At 36.0% G+C, this 12559-nt stretch overlaps 1 pseudogene; it reads left to right on the top strand.

Annotated features, from left to right (window-relative positions):
* The window catches only part of LOC124456327, a 25554-nt pseudogene extending 12995 nt beyond the window's left edge, over window positions 1-12559 (top strand).

Here is a 12559-nt window from a genome sequence, read left to right as displayed (position 1 = left end):
ACCTCCTTCAGCTTCTCAAGTTACTCTTCTAATTGGTCAACTTGTCGATACAGGAAGCTAAAATTTATATTGAAAATTGCTCAAAAGAAGATCGAAAAGTACTCCAAAACTTCTTTATAGCTAAAACATCGAAGTTAGTAAAAAAAGAAATTGACGTGTTACGATCATTGCCTTTGTTGGAGACGCTTGACGGTAAAAACGCTTGCCCTTTTGATGGAAGTCATTTTCTTAAAGTTGCATCACAAAGTTTGAAACTCCCCAATGATTTTTGTTTTAAAATGGCTCACAAAATTATTTCTTTGATCGATTTTCAGTCATCTCGCTTGGTTGAGTTGCTAGAATTAGATATCATGGTCCCGGAGGAAATGTTCTGCAAGTATCTTTTTCCGGACATCAGAGATCAGAAGTACACTGTTGACGAAACGACAAAAATCATGTTATGGATTTTGGAAAGGAAGTATGGTTTCCATGCTAAATTTTTTTTAGATGAAGTAAAGGAGTTGCCCTTTGTTTCTACTGGGTTTGGAGGGTTGAAAATTCCACGGGACTTATTTGATCCAAATGATGCTGATCTTTGTAATCTCTTCCATGGCGAGACTCAAAGATTTCCTTCAAATGAATATTCTAATCTTATTTCTACGTTACTTGACTTTGGTCTTCGTACTCGAGAAACAATCACAATCACTGATTTGCTAAGTGTAGCCCGTAATATTGAAAAATCAAATTATGACGAAGGTGTGAAAAAAGCACAAGCATTACTTCATCTTTTACCTGAATCATTTATCCAAAATACAGCTGAATTAGATGACTTGAAAAATATAGCGTGGCTACCCCGTGCAATGAGTTGTAATTCTTACATCATTAACTATCCTACCTTTATGCATTCTGAATGGTACAAAAGCAAAAGAAGGTTTTTTAGGCCTAGCGAACTTTATCTTCAGTGTCATGTACGACTTGTTGCTTCATCTGCACCTATATTGGGTATTGAAGTAAAGGAAACCCTTCAAGATCATATTGGAATTCAAAAGCATGTTGATCTAACGCCAGTGATTGAGCAGCTAAAATCAATCATCCGTGTGTGGAATAATAACAATGAATGCGATCCGGAAATGGTTCGAGATATTTACCTTTATCTTTCGTCGGTGAACTTTCAAGAAATTTCGAAGTCGATTTTCCAAAATGATTTGTTGCGATGGATATGGCATGGGAAAGGATTTTGTTCTGCTGAAAACATTGCTTTTGAAAAAGAATATTTGCCTTTTGAATTGCAACCACCACTTTACCTGTTACCAGATAATTTAAATGATGGAAGAGAACTTACACAGTTGTTTGAAAGCCAAGGTGTACGCAAGCAGTTTTCGAAAGAAGACATCGTGATTGTCCTAAACAACATTCGCGAAGCCCACGAAAAAGAGTCATTTTCTCTCGAGCGTACCAATAAAGACTTAAATTTCTGTCGCTCTATATTGGAGTGGCTTGTGAGTAATGATCAACAATTAACCGAGGAACTGCGTAAAAAGATATATGTCCCCGTACAAGATCCTACAAAAATGTTGGTACTAAAAGAATGTAAAGAATGTGCGTACTGTGATCAGGATTGGTTAAGAGATGGAAGAAATGAACTTGATATTCCTAAAGATGTTCAACTGATTCACGACTGCATTTCACCAAAGATCGCTCAATTATTAGGTGTTCCATCACTAAGTACGTGCCTGTTATCTGCTGAATCTTTTGAATTTGAACAAACTGGACCGTATGAACCGATCACAAGAAGAATAAAAAACATTCTAAAAGAATACAAAGAAGGAGTTGGAATTTTTAAAGAGCTTATTCAAAATGCTGATGATGCTGGTGCCTCTATTGTGAAATTTTTGGTTGATTGGAGGACAGGTAAGACAGATAGTCTGTTCTCTCGTGAGATGGCTGTTTGTCAAGGACCTGCATTGTGGGCCTTCAACAATGCTGTGTTTACTGATAATGATTTAGAAAATATCAACAAATTAGCTGGTGGAACTAAAGAGAAAGATGTTTCAAAAATTGGTCGGTTTGGTCTTGGCTTCAATGCTGTTTATCATCTCACTGACGTACCAAGTTTGGTCAGCCGAACATTTATGTGCATCTTTGATCCTAATGTTAATCATATTGCCAATCACATTCGTGACAAATGTCGTCCTGGAATTCGGATTGACCTTGCCAAGAACTTAAGGCCTTTTACTGCATTTGCCGATCAATTTTCTTTATATAACAACGTCTTTAAATGTAAGACAAACCTAAGTAGTCACGAAAAATTTAATTTTAAAGGTACGCTGTTTAGATTTCCATTTCGCACTGAAGAAGAAGCCAAGAAAAGCGAAATAAGTGAAACAGTCTATGATTCTGCAAAGGTTAAGGAAATAATAAAAACGTTAGAGAAAAGCTCCCATCTTTTGGTTGTACAAGTGTCAATATGGTAGAATTGTACGAAGTGTGGAGATCCTCTATCAGTTTCAGAGTGACCACGTTTGCCCTTTATTTCAGTTTGTTCGAAATGGTGGAAGGAAAATTCAAGCAAAATTCCACCATCATATGTCGAACGCGTCAAAATTGTTATATGTGAAGGTTCTCTATCTGTAGATGATAAGCCAATATCTAGTGAATGCCACCATTGGTTTATTGTGTATGGTGTTGGAAAGGATCGATCAATTCGATTTGCCAAAGAAGAAGGTGCAGAACATGGTCTTATGCCAATTGCTGCTGCAGCTTCCCGTGTATATAGCAGCTCAGAAAAAGAAAGCGATTATGAGTTGGACAATTTTTCTATTACCAAAGTAAACGGAGAAGCGTTTTGTTTTTTGCCTCTCTCGATTGCAACTGGTTTGCCAGTTCATGTCAACAGTTCATTTGCTGTTCGTTCAAATCGTGATGGAATCTGGGAAAGAACAACGACCGAGGAAAACTTCGAATCTCGATGGAATGAATGCCTTCTTGAAGATGCCATACCTGAAGTATATTTTTTACTTCTTGAAGATCTAAAATCTGTTTCTTACCGTATTATGGGGTTTCCCAAAAGTTTTTATGATCTCTGGCCATGTTTGAATTTTAAAAAAGTGTCATGGGAATTAGTTGTTTCAAGTTTCTACATCAAATTAGTTAAGGAAAAACGAAGGCTTTTCCACAGCAATGGTCAATGGTTGAATATTTTTGAAGGATATATCTTAGATCATGATTTGCGTGGAAAAAAACAAAATTTGATTATCAAAACCTTGCGATTTCTTGACATTGCCGTATTTGATCTTCCATTTGACGTGACAATGTCAATGCAGAAAGCTGTTGACGTTCTTGTTCTGAAGCAACGATTTTTGAGCCTTGTAACATTTTTTGAAAAATTTTTTTTCCAAATCTTTCATCTCTTCAATCTGATTTCCGTAATCCTATTCTCTTATGGGGTCTACACTTTATACATGAAGAATCCAGAGACGACCAAAAAAGAATTTTTTCTTTGTATCGTGATTATGAATGTATTCCTTGCTGTTGTAATGAAAATTTATTACGTCGACCTGATGACTTAATCAATCCTAATGACGATCATGTTAAATTGTTGTTTGATATAGAGGAAAATCGATTTCCTCAAAATGGTCTGAACAGTCGTCAGCTAGAAGCTCTAGACAAACTTGGTATGGTAAAAGATCTCTTGTCATGGAAAGAAATTCAAGCTCGTGCAAAGTCCGTAGAAAAGCTATTGGATTTTGACCTTAAAGATGCATTACGTCGGTCGCATTGCCTCATAAAGTATTTACGACAGAATATCGAGCGCTTAAATGAAAAAGATCCCTCTTGCAAAGAATATTCACTTTGTGATGTAAAATTTTTGCCAGTTCGTCGTACTCCTCCATCAAATTACACCTTGAAATGGAAAGGAAGTCATTGTCAAATGACTAATTTTTACTCTCCAAACGAGCTTTTCCTGCCCAGGCATTCGAAACTCGTTGGCTCTGCATGTCTAATTGTTGATAACAGTGATGAATCTGGATGTGGCGCATTTAACTTGGCTTTGAAAGATATACTAGGGTTCTTAAATCGTACACCAAATTGTTTGCAAGTATGGGAGCAACTAGAAATTGCAAAAAGTTCAAACAGGGTAAATTCCAAAGAAATCAATTCTGTTTGTGAACATATTTATCAGCATCTTCAAACAAAACTTAAAGAAAATCATGATGCTGACATTGTAGAGAAACTCAGAACAGAACCATGGATATTTCTTCGTGGTAAATTTATTGCTAATAATAAGGTTGCTTTGAAATGGACCGGCCACGCCGAACCCTATCTTTACAGCGTTCCGTACAAATTTAAAGAAAATTATGGATTTCTTCTTGAGGTTGCAAATATTAAAAAGAGTTTCTCGGTAAATGATTTTCTTCAGGCATTAGATTCTCTAAGTATGTCTCGCCAAAAAAAACCTTTGGCAAAAGAAGAAATGAAACTGGTTGTTACTCTATCAAACGAATTGTATAACTCGAATACAATAGAAAGTGTGAAGTTACGTATTGGGACTATTCCGCTTCCAGATTTGAAATCTATATTTTGCAATAGCAAAGATCTGACTGTTCTTGTTGATGATTTTCGTGTGAGATATAAAAATCCTAAAGAACGTTACCTTCATAATGATATTTCTGCGCATGTTGCTCTCAAACTTGGAGCAAAGACCATACGTGAGAGAAGACGAGAGAAGTATGGCAATACATTACTAATGTCTTTTGGCCAGCATGAGGAACTCACTGATCGAATAAAGAATATCCTCGGAACCTACCCTTGTGATGTGGGTATTCTTAAAGAACTTGTTCAGAACGCAGACGACGCAAAGGCAACTGAAATTGTTTTTATTTACGATAAACGAACGCTTCCCAGTGAACGAGTACTTCAGGATAATGCCAAAGAAATCCAAGGGCCTGCATTGTGTGTGTATAACAACCGACCTTTTAGTGAAGATGATTTCAATGGAATTTGCAACCTTGGAATTGGAAGTAAGCAGTCTGATCCTTCAAAAACTGGTCAGTATGGCATTGGATTTAACGCCGTTTATCACTTGACTGACTGTCCTAGTTTCTTATCGAATGATGACACGCTTTGTATTCTTGATCCACATTGTGAATATTGTCCCGAAGCAACCAACATATCACCTGGTGGACGGTATAATAACATCGATGAGGATTTTCGTGATGTTTTTTCGGACACTATGTCCGGCTTTCTTGCCAGTTTTTGGCCACTCAACAAATGCACCATGTTTAGACTTCCATTGCGAACAAACAAACAAGCTTTATCCTCAAGAATATCCCATTTTCCCGTAACTGATAAATTTGTAGCAAAGCTTTTGGAAAGCTTCCAATGTGCTGCGAGAAAGGTGCTTCTTTTTCTTAACAACGTGAAGAAAATCGAGGTCTGGATGATTAATAAAGATGGCAATCGAAAGCGCATATATTCGGTTGATTCAAAGATAAAATATTACGAAAATGAAAAGCTTTTTAGACCGTATGATCACTTGCAGAAATACAAGTCTTGTGCCACGTTCGATATCCCCCATGCAGATATCCTTTACAAAATGCATGTGAAAGATTCGTCTGCCTTAAAAGAAAGCTGGCTCATTCATCAAAATTTTGGTGTCAAGAAGTTTGATATGAACGAATCAGTGGTATCGATGGATGAAGACATTTCTATTGTTCAAAAGACAATTCCAGATGTTTCTGATCTTGGTTTATTTCCTCGTGGTGGTGTTGCTGCTCTTTTATCATCGTCAAGACCGCACTCTGAAGAATATGTTGCATATTGTTTCTTACCTCTTCCAGTAAAGACACATTTACCGCTGCATGTTAATGGACACTTTGCTTTAGATGGATCGAGAAGAGATTTATGGTTTGATCCTAAGCGGGAATGTCGCAGAACAAAATGGAATAATTTTATGAAAAAAATGGTCCTTGCTCCATCCTTTGCATCTTTAATCTCAGCTGCTAAATTTCGCATTCCTCATTCTGAAGTACATTCTGGCAGTGTTTGCTTTTCTACAGAGGATGAAGCTGTTAAAGGTCTTGATTGGTATCACAACCTTTTTCCTAATTTTCATGTAGACAGTAAATGGAAAAATCTTGTTAAGGCCTTGTATCAATCTTTAAAGAATTGTGATGTTTTACCTGTGACCGCTGAAACACATGAAACACATTTGGAGCAACTTACGCTAACTGCATCACAAAAAAGCCGATTTCAGAATAGTAGTTGCTTCACAAGATTTACGGTAGAGTGGCTTTGTGCGAGTACAGTGTACTTTGTTCATGATAAAAAGTCCTTTGCCAGCAAAGAAAGAGAAACCCAACGTTTTCTTGTTGCTACCTTGCTGCAAATCCGAATGCCAGTGTTGCAATTTACACCACTAAGGATTTGTGAAGCATTTGAGAAGTCTGGTATAGAAACAAATATTTTATCTCCCGAGACCACTATCTATTTTCTACGAAATTCTCAAGACAATAATTCAAGATGTGACATTGGAAAGCTACCTTTACCACTTGTAAAATCTAAGCTGGAAAATACAGAAAAGTTAGAAAGCATCTTAATGTATTGTATGACTGCTGAAAATATATTTTTGTCTAATCCTGTTGGTCTTCCACTTTTGTTGACTCAAGATGAAATGCTTCGTGTTTTTCAAACCAATTGTAACATATATTGTTCAGCATACAGCGATTTGTTTCCAGACAAATCTTCAAAATTTGTTTACGATAAGTTTGTTTCCATCCTTTCCAAGCTTACTCCATCAAAATTTATGCATGATCTTACGATTCCATCTTTAGCTGAAGAATTTATGCCCGATATGTTTATGGGTAAATTGTCTCTGGGTGAAAAAAAACATATCCCTTTTCGATATCAAGAAACAGGTGCACTTTCCAAGAAATGGTTTGGTCGACTGTGGAAGTTTTTGACAGAAGCTAAATTAGAAAACAAAATTGGTTCTAAGAATGACAGGATTTCCGCCATTAAACATTTTCTTGGAATGTATCCCATCATACCAACTAAAGATGAAGCGCTGGCAACAGTTGACAGTGCGAAAACAGTTTTAGCTTCAAAGTTTCATTCAAAAGAAAACTCTACTCAGAAGCACATGAGAGAGATTCTTATTGAACTGGATTGTCCTATTCTGGATAGTGAAATAGTTGAACAAGCTTCCAGTATAGTCCAAAAATTGGTCGCTGACCCCAATTGTGTGAGTGATGTACTGTGCGTTTTGAAATACATGCACGACAATAAAAGACTTGTTATGAGTAAACTCAATGAAAAGAACATCGAGCGTTTTTTGAAATTCTTTGATGCTGATTCTGAGAACAAAACGTCAATGAATATTGCCAAGACTTTGCCATTTTTTAGGGGTGTTGATGACAAATTCCATTGTTTATCATCTTATAAGTACTCTGTCGTAGTTTCTAAATACTTGCCACAAGAAGCGATAAGGGAACTTCAGGACATCAAAACGACTGAGGTGTTGTTTCTGTATGATTTCACAGACCTAAGAAAATTGTACGTAGCCCTTGGCATCAATGTGTATTGCTCTCATCATCAATTTCATATCGAGTATGTTTTGCCAAGTTTCTCTTCACTTTGTCGGCAAAGTCAAATTGATTTTCTTATATCAATGAGAGATGATAATACATACACAACGAATACGGAACTGCTCAACAAACTTCAAAACACTTCTTGTATACCAGAGAAGAATGGAAGGCTTCGTCTTGCTTCTAGTTATTTCAATCCTCGTAACGAACTGTTTCAAATGATGTTCTCTCCTGATGAGCATAAGTTTCCAAATGCTCCATTCGATCAAGAAGAGTGGCATTGCTTTCTCCTGAATATTGGCATGCACGAAAAATGTGACGAAGCTCAGTTTATACAGTTTGCCAAGCAAGTAGCTCAATGTGCTAAAACGTGCTCTGTGTACGATGATGGTTTGCAAAAGAAGTCGATGGAACTTGTTCATTATTTGCTTGGAACAAAACGAGAGCAAAATTGGTCTTTAGAAGATATTTCGACAATAAAGTTTATTATTCCCGATGAAGTTGAAGAAGAACTTTCTTCCATTCATCCACAATATAGCATTAATGGTAAATTAGAATTTCTGTCATTCAAGGATTCAATGTTATGGAATGTCCGATATCTTGTGTGGACTAGTGCACCTCTTCTTCCTGAATGGGCAACTGCCAACAGTAGTCTTCTCTCCTCCTTGAAAATCGCCAATAGACCGCCACTAGATATTGTGATCAAACATGTCAGAAAGATTTCTCAAAGCACTTTAACAAAGTTAACTAATGGCAATGTGTTGGACGACAAAATTTCTGAAGTCTATAAAAGTGTGTACGATTTTTTCGAACATTGTAAACATGATTACGAAAATATTGGCAATTGTTTGAGTTCAGTTCCCTGCATTTTTCTTCATGCGGAAAAACGCCTTGTCGAAGGTAAACATTTGTCATTCGAAAACAAGGAGGAAAAGTTAAAGCCGCATTTTCACGTTGTGCCACGTAATTATACAAGATATGAAAATTTTTTAAAGAGTGTTGGTGTAACAGAGAAGATAACTGCAGAGCAAATGGTGCATGTCCTCCACTCAATTAAAAATTTTTGTAATAATGAATCGATGACGGAAGAAGAAAAACAACAAGCTTTTTTTGCTACAGCAACTTTTTTTGAGTCTCTCTTGCAGAGTGCGAATAACAACGACTTATGTGAACTAAAGCTTAGCTTACCAAGTACTAGTAGCGAGCTAGTCGAATCCAACCAGCTTTTTTTTAAAGTACAACCCCGCCTTGAAAAATCAGTAAAAGAGAAAGACTACAAGATTCTTATTCCCCTTGAAAAATGTGGACTGAAAAGAGAGCGGGAAGATGATTATATTGCAGCTTTACCTAAAAAACTTCGTCCAACTCCTTTAAGTGAATTGGTGACTGAGAGTCTAGATGATGCTAAGAGTACATTTTGTTCCGATGCTACGAACATGCACTGTTCTTTCATTGCAAATTTTGTGTATGTGTTGAGATCATCACATTTCAAGAACGCTATCCTTCGACTTTTAAAACATCAGAAAGGAGTGTCTACTCTTGACGAACGAGATAAAGAAAAAGCAGCAAGATTTACTTTCGCTAAGGTTTGTTTTAAAGTATTTATAGTAAGTTTGATGTAGAATATAAAGAGTCACGTGCTTCATAAATTAAAAAATTATGGACTGTTTTAAATTAAAAACTCTATCAAAACATTACTTTTGTTATTCGAAATTGGGAAAATCGGCTGTGTTTAGGCCGACATAAGATTGTCATAAGATTATTTTAAATAAAACAATTATGGCGAGGTTACTCAACCTCCCAAAGATTTCATCACTAAGTAACCAAACTACCTTGGTCTTACTTTGTATTACTATGATTGCCCAAATATTTTAGTCAGTGCTTCGTACACTGTAAGCGATGGTGTAAATTGAATGTTTTTGTGTTTTCGAGAATACTTTCTGGAGATTTTTATTATTTCAAGCTCAAAATTTGGGATTGTTGATAATACTACTAGTAAAGACGTCATGCAAGCTCACATTACTTGTAACACGGCCTTTAAATTTGAATAGGTGAATTCTGAATAGGTAAAGGGGTTATTAATTCTGCTTACTAGAACAACAGAAATTGAGGAAACAATTGTATTAGTTACAAAGATAAGATTATGATTACAATACTAAAACATAGATAGAAAGATAAAAAACCTTTTTCACCAACGCTAACCCTGTCAACTGGTGCTGATATCCACATATGCGTAAAAATAACAAAGAAATTTACAATGAAATTAATAAAGTTACCTTCATTTTACATAGAGCTATATTCAAGTTATTAGCCTTACGTGCAAGTTATAATCTAGATACAACAATTACTTAAGTAGTTGTAAAAAAATGAAAGTAACCCTCATTTCATTTAGAAAATGTGAGCAGCATTTTTTTTTTGAAAGCATAACAGTGATTTCCTTTCTCTAGTTTCATTCGGAATAGAGTTTCATATTTTAGCACCGTCATACATAAAACTATTTTTCATGCTATTAGTTCGTGGTTGTGGCAAACATAAGCTACTCGAAATATTTCGAAGCTTATGGTTGGTTATTTCTTTTTTATAAGTGAATTGGGCCAGTGTTATTTACAATTTTTTACATCATTTAGCTTTCGTTTTTTTCCTTAAAATGTTAAGAGGTTCCCAGCCAAGGCAGTAAGTACTGTAGATTGATATACTTCATTGCTCCAATTTGTTATAATTCGTGCAGCTCTGTTTTGGAGCTTTTGCAGTTTCCTCAAGTGCATTTCACCTAAGACGTCCGAATTAGGAGCAATACTAAAAAGAGGAACAAACTAAGGCCATGAATTTGGAAATAAGCGTGTCTCTTACGTCAATAAATTGTTTCATACGACGTAATACCGAAATTCCTGGCAACTGACATTGTTTTATTAACGATAAACGAACACTTCCCTGTTGACCACTTTTAAAACACGTAACTTTAATGTTATCTTTATCAACATGGAAACATGATTTCCTTGCACAAAATGAAACATTTTTGCATGTGGAGAATATTTGACGTTTGCTTTGAAAGAAATAAGTTTACATTTCTTTTTGTTTGTAGCAGGTCGAAGTTCGGTGCATGAAAGAAATACAAGTACGGCTAGTTTACGTTGAGAATTCGAGTCCATTAGAAAACAGCAATGTCAAGAGGACATGCCATGTTGAAAAAAAAAATGATACACAGACACTCTACATTCAACATGAATTTGGTGGGAAAAAAAATCATGCACTCTTCGCGAAAGCTGTAAACGAAATCCTCGGTGGATGTTTGATTCAACTTGCTGAACTCACAGATTTACTTTCGTGTGAATCACCATCTCAAATACCACATGTTCTTGACGATCATGACATTGCTCGAGATTATGAAGAGGAAAACGAAGAGCTTGGAGAGTTAGTTCCTCATGTTTATCACTATCTTATTATACAGTATCCATTTTGCAATTTTGAAGAAGGCGAACGTGTTGCTTATGGTGTCGAAAGCATGTCTGGTAGTGGTACTGATTGGACGAACGAGGAAGAAACTATCAAATATAGAATGGCGAGGGTGTTAATGCGTGCAAATCCCGCTGATACAACGGCTGGTAAATTTGACTTCAAGTCTGAATATAAGATTGATTTTGGGAGTAACACTGACTGTGAGACTGTTAGCGTTCTAAATATTTACACATATCACAAAGATGAGTCAGGAAATCTTATACAAAATTATGGCAAGGATAATATTTATACATCTACTGAGGAATGTGACATTACTAAAGCACTGACCATGGCTAAACGCTTAAATGATGTCTCTGATCGACGCAAAGTTGTACGACGTTTGATTCTTCATTGGCTACATTGTAAGAATGATGAACTATCAATTAAAATGACAGAGTTTCTGGAAAGTGAGGTGATTAGACTTAAAGTCCTTGAAAAACATGTGACAAATGTGTGCATGTCTCGCTGGAGAAGTCGTGGATGGCGAGAGAGGAGCACGTTTGATAACTATTTGCATTTTTCTTCTGGTTCACGTGTGAGTTTCTATTCCGCTACCTATGAATACATAGAACCTGACAAAGCGGAATCAAAAAGATGGATCAAGCAAGCGAAGGCAGATCTCCATGCTGCTAAAACACTCTTATGCAAATGTCATGCACTTGTTTGTTTCCACAGTCAACAGTGTGTTGAAAAGCTTTTGAAAGGCGTTCTTTATGCAAAATGTGGTATTCCTCGTCAACAATTGCGGACACACGATATCCACGGACTTGCATCAGCTGTAAAACGTCTTAAAGGTGCGCCAGAAGATTCTCTGGATCTTTGTTGTAAACTCGATAGTTATTACTTGCCCACTCGCTATCCTGACAATCAACCGAAGCCCAAAGTCCCTGCAGAAGAATATGATGACCGCGAAGCGAGAATAGCTTTAGACGTTGCAGAAAGCGTTTTTCTTCACCTCGAGGAGTTTGCCAACCAAGAGTAACTATCCATATTTTCATAATTTAAATTTGACCCTCTCGCTGCACATAATTATGTCTAAAACTTTCTTACTTATATCACTCGCAAATTGTTGTTAATCTAATAGTTGAACTGCTGGTATTCAATAGTGAATAATCTAAACGTATAGGATCAATTTGCGAACGTCGTTGTCGACAAGCTTTTTTTATTTGTATAATGTTTATCTTAGATCTTAGATTATTTTTGATTTTTACAATGATTTTCTGATTTTTTTATAATGAATATTTTTTGAGCTCGTTTTCAAAAAAACAGTTATGTCATATTATTGCGTGATTTTCAGTTATGCCATTTTAGCTACTATGTGACTTTAGATTAAAAAAATGGCCAATACTCACTTAGAAAAAGACAAAAGCGCAAATGACACTCCACAATCGTGGCTTTTGAAACACTTAAGAAAAAATCATAATGTAATACCTGTATATAAAAAACTTACTATAGCCTAATGTTATAAAATGTGCACAAATAAACGACCAAACTCTGTA

Source organism: Xenia sp. Carnegie-2017, unplaced genomic scaffold (genome assembly GCF_021976095.1).
Source record: "Xenia sp. Carnegie-2017 unplaced genomic scaffold, XeniaSp_v1 HiC_scaffold_45, whole genome shotgun sequence".
Lineage (NCBI taxonomy): Eukaryota > Metazoa > Cnidaria > Anthozoa > Malacalcyonacea > Xeniidae > Xenia > Xenia sp. Carnegie-2017.
The sequence above is the reverse complement of the archived record's forward strand: the minus strand, read 5'-3'. Positions and strand labels throughout refer to the sequence as shown.